This window comes from Aquarana catesbeiana, linkage group LG09 (genome assembly GCF_042186555.1).
Source record: "Aquarana catesbeiana isolate 2022-GZ linkage group LG09, ASM4218655v1, whole genome shotgun sequence".
NCBI classification, from domain to species: domain Eukaryota; kingdom Metazoa; phylum Chordata; class Amphibia; order Anura; family Ranidae; genus Aquarana; species Aquarana catesbeiana.
Window position 1 is genome coordinate 259,866,605 of NC_133332.1, and position 4,896 is coordinate 259,871,500.

Consider the following 4,896-nt stretch of genomic DNA (forward strand, 5'->3'; position numbering starts at 1 on the left):
GCATAAATAAATGGTACCACACATGTGAGGTATTGCTGCAAACGAGTGAGAGCAATAATTCTGGCGCTAGACCTCCTCTGTGACCCTAAACTGGTAACCTGTAAAGGCGTTTAAAGCGTTGTCTATAGAGATTTTCAGGTACTGTACTTTATCGCCACTCCAGGTCGCGAGCATGCGCAATTTTAAAGCATGACGTGTTAGGTATCTATTTACTCGGTGTAACAACATCTTACACATTATACAAAAAAATTGGGGTAACTATTGTGTTTGTTTTTTTTTTTTTGTTTTTTTTTTAATTAACTACTTCAATACAGGGCACTTAACCCCCTTCCTGCCCAAGCCAATCTTCAGCTTTCAGTGCTGTCGCTGTTTAAATGACAATTGCGCGGTCATGCTACACTGTACCCAAACAGAATTTTTATAATTTTGTTCCCACAAATAGAGCTTTCTTTTGGAGGTATTTGATCACCTCTGTATTTTTTATTTTTTGCTAAACAAATAAAAAAAGACCTAAAATTTTGAAAAAAAAAGTTTTTCTTTTGTTTCTGTTATAAAATTTTGTAAATAAGTAAGTTTTCTCTTTCACTGACGGGTACTGATAAGGCAGCACTGATGAGGTGGCACCAATGAGGTGGCACTGACAGGCAGCACTGATGGGCACTGGTAGGTGGCACTGATGGGTGACACTGATATGCAGCACTGATGGGCATTGATAGGCGGCACTGATGGGCACTCATGGGTGGCACTGGTGGGCACTGATAGGCAACACTGAAAGGCTGCACTGATGGGTACTTATGGGTGGCACTGATAGGCTCTAAGGAAGGGGGTGAGCCCCTGAAACGCGTCAGCTGTTCAGCCGTTTGGGGTGCCATCGTCTACCTCTTGTCATCAGGCAGCGAAGGATATAGCTGCTACTGTTAAGAAAAGCCTGTTTTTAATACTCGCTTGTGAGTAGTATCTTTGCTTTTATACTTTTAATAAATCCTTTTTTTGGTAATGCACTAGATCGGTGCGCCCTCTCCTATTTTCATTTTTGGCACTGATAGGCGGCACTGATATGTGGCACTAATGGGCACTGATATGCGGCACTGATAGATGGCATTGATAGGCATCACTCATGGCACTGGCAGGCATTGGGGATGGGCACTGATTGGCAGCTGACTGGGGACTGATTGTCATTTCCCTGGTGGTCTAGGGTGGCATACCTGGTGGCCCAGTGTGGTGGCATCCCTGCTGGTCCTGGTGGTCCTGGGCAGGCATCCTCGGGGGGGGGGGGGGGGGCCTGCACTGATAAACAATCAGCACAGACCCCCACTGTCAGGAGAGCCGCCGTTCGGCTCTCCTCTACTCGCATCTGTCAGACGCAAGTGAGGAAAAGCCGAGCAACGGCTCTTCCTGTTTACATCAAGATCAGCCGTGATTGGACACGGCCGATCACGTGGTAAAGAGTCTCTGTCAGAGGCTCTGTACCGAGATCGGTGTAGCTGTGTCAGACTGACACACCGCTCCACCGATCGCCGCGATGCACGCCCCCTCAGGGGGGGCGCGAGAGCGGTCGTTCTGGGAGGCCCTCATATGACATCCACCCAGAACGAGAGCCGCGCCGCCCAACTGTCATTTGACGGCGGAAAGCTGTTAAAGTGTACGTTTTTCCCTAAAAAATGTGCGTTTGCAAAACTGCTACGCAAATACTGTGCGACCTAAAAATTTGCAACGATCGTCATTTTATTCTCTAGCATCTCTATAATGTTTGGGGGGGGTTATAAGAATTTTCTAGCAAAATATACTGATTTAAACTTGTAAAACATAAAGTGCCAGAAAAAGCCTGGCCTTCAAGTGGTTAATAAAAATAAACATCCGCCCTAACTATATTGTGCCAGTAGGTGGCGGCGACGTGCACAAGGTCACGTTTCACTTCTGGGGCAGCTGTAAGTTGGAGCTGTTACACAATGTTAAGCGCCGCCCCTGAGCTGCCCAGTAGGTGTCACTGTTGTGGAGCAGCTCTCTCCTCTATCCACCCCCCCTTTTATCTATCGTTCCGGTGTTTCTATGGTCGCCCTGCGGTCTGATTGGTTGCTCGGGTCACGTGAGCAGTGTTTGCGGAAGCGGCTGTGCATGTGTGTGTATCGACGTGGGGGGGGGAGGAGTGCAATGGCTCAGGCGGCTCAGTCCAACAGAACCCCGCCGGAGGACCGGCGCCGTCCGCGCAACGTGTCCCGGGAGGAGGCTCTGAAGCTGGAGGGATACAGACACGCCTGCCATGTCATGCTGTATGCGCCGTCCAGCGCCAAACTCTTCGAGCGTGTCCCCATCAGATACATTGTATTGGTGAGAGCTGGGGGGGTATAAAGAGGACCTGTCCCCTGACTGCCTGGTAAAGGGTTTTAGATGAGGTGACCCCTCCCCCCTCTCCTCTATTGGCATCACCCTATATAGCGCCCCCTCTGGTGCTGTGATCTCCGCCATCTCCCTTGCTCCTTAGTTTCTGCTGTCTCACCCCCCCCAATATTCTTCCAAGTTCAGGAGTCTTCGGCCGTTTTGATTGGCTGGACTGAGATGACGTAATTCTGCCTTCTACATACGGAGGGCTGTTGGGCCCCATTCACACCTTAACGTGGCGGCAACGTGCGTCTTTGAATGTGTTTTCTGTGCGTGTTTTCACGTGACACGCCCAGGTCACCCTTGTCCACTTGAATGTGCGCCAGGGAAGCTCCCACGTCTTTTGGGACGTAGAGGTTTGCCTGTGTTTTTTTTTTTTTTTTTTCTTACATGCACTTTTTTTGCGCATTTGTCGCATTTGATGCTGTGCCTTTTAAAGGGGTTGTAAAGGTTCGTGTTTTTTCCCCTAATGCATCCTATGCTTTAAGGTGAAAAAACACCTGGCAGTCACCAGCCTCCCCCTTGTACTTACCTGAGCCCTGGAATTTCCCACGGCGGAGACGCGCTCTTCCTCTGCCCGGGGTTCTCGGGTCTTGATTGGATAATTGATAGCAGCGCAGCCATTGGCTCCCGCTGCTGTCAATCAAATCCAGTGGCTCCCGGAGGCGGGGCCGAGTCTGGCATTCATGTCTGTGGACACAAATGCTGGACTCAGGAGCGCGTCCGCAAGGAAACCCCCCCCCCCTCGGGGGAGCACTTCTCCTAGGGGGTTACCTGATGCACAGAGGAGCCGCGAGAGCCGCCGGGGGACCCCAGAAGAGCAGGTTCGGGGCCACTCTGAGCTGCACAGTGGAGGCAAGTACGACATGTTTGTTATTTACAAAATAAAAAAACAATCCTTTACAATCACTTTATTTCTTCATGGCACCACAAGTGCTAGGAAAAAATTAAAATAACAAACATGTTATACTTGCCTGCCCTGTGCAATGGTTTTGCACAGAGCAGCCCCGATCCTCCCTCCTTTTTTTTTTTTTGGTCCCCTACCGGTGGTCCTGGTTCCTCTCCACTCTCTGTGAGTGCCCCCAATAGCAAGCCTGTTGCTCACGTTTTTGTTGACCCAAAAATATAAATAAAGATCCTGCTCCTTTAAAGCATGTTTTACAGCACAGTGCTTGTGCTGTGTCATTTAGCCCCCTCTGTCACCTGTAATACGTGTCTGATCCTGCCAGTTGATACTCCCCCCCCCCCTCATGGGCTGACTCCCATATATCAGGGCTGCAGAGCCCTGACACCAGAGTCAGTGTGCCTGTCTACGTCAGCCGCAGCTCTTCTCTGTGCCACCTGTGTTTGTGTCCTCCCCCTCCCCTCCTTTCCCTATCCCCCTCCCCTGAATGTCCGGTCCGTATTTGCGCCACCCCCTCCCATCCTGCTGCTCATATTTGTGTTTCTTTTTAATACAATCCTCTGTTTTTTTTATTTAATGTAATGGCCCCCTGTGACTGCTTTATGAAAACAATGCTGTATATACCTTGTTTACAGAGTGCTGATCTGCGCTCATTGACCCACCGCCTCTCTCCTCTCTTGGCTGACAGATGCAGGGGGCGGGGCCGCCCCCTCTCCTCCTGACGTCAGCGGCACCGCCCACTGCATCTGTCGGGCCGAGAGAGGAGAGAAGCAGAGGGCCGATGAACGCAGATCAGCGCTCTGTAAACAAGGTATATACAGCATTGTTTTCATAAAGCACAGTCACAGGGGGCCATTACATTAATAAACAGAGAGGATTATTGAAAGTTACATTGGTGGGTTAACAACCACTTTAAGGCGAAAACCTTTAGCCTTTTAACCACTTTAACCCCATGGAGCTGGCACCTCCTGGCCCTTTAAGGGGTGTAGGATGCCGTAAGGCGGGGGTTTATGCACATGTGCCTGCCGTGATTGGCTGTCACTGCGGTCACATGATCGAAAAGCCCCCGTTGGCAAGTAGCGATCGGGAGCTTTCCATTAGCTGCTAGTAACTCTGCCGGGAGCGCGCTCTTGGCACAGCTGTATTCACACCAATTCATGCAAATATGCCGCCAGGAGGCGGCATATTGGCATGCGGCTGGTGCCAACAGCTTAAAAATTGAACTGAAGTCTCAATAATCGCCTGTCCGGTAGTCCTGTGCTGGTCTTTGGACCTCTTCATTGGCTGGAGGGGCATGAAGCCACTGCTGCACAGGAGACTCCCAGGGAACCGGAACAGCACTGTGTGCACAGCACAGTTTACAGTGCCAGAGGAGATGGCAAGCAGGCAGGTAGGGTAGCCTGCCTACTTGCATTTTTTTTTTTTTTATAGCGGGATGACTTTTTCCTGCTCTCTGTCCAGATCTGCAGTTCCTCCTGCTCTGCTGATAGAATGACATAGTTAGCAGGGTGGGAGAGGACACACAGGCTGAATCCTGCCTCTGCCCTCCCAAATGTAGCACTGTATAGGACAGGCAGAGAGTGAGAGGGGGCACTGTGATGTAGCGGGGGAGA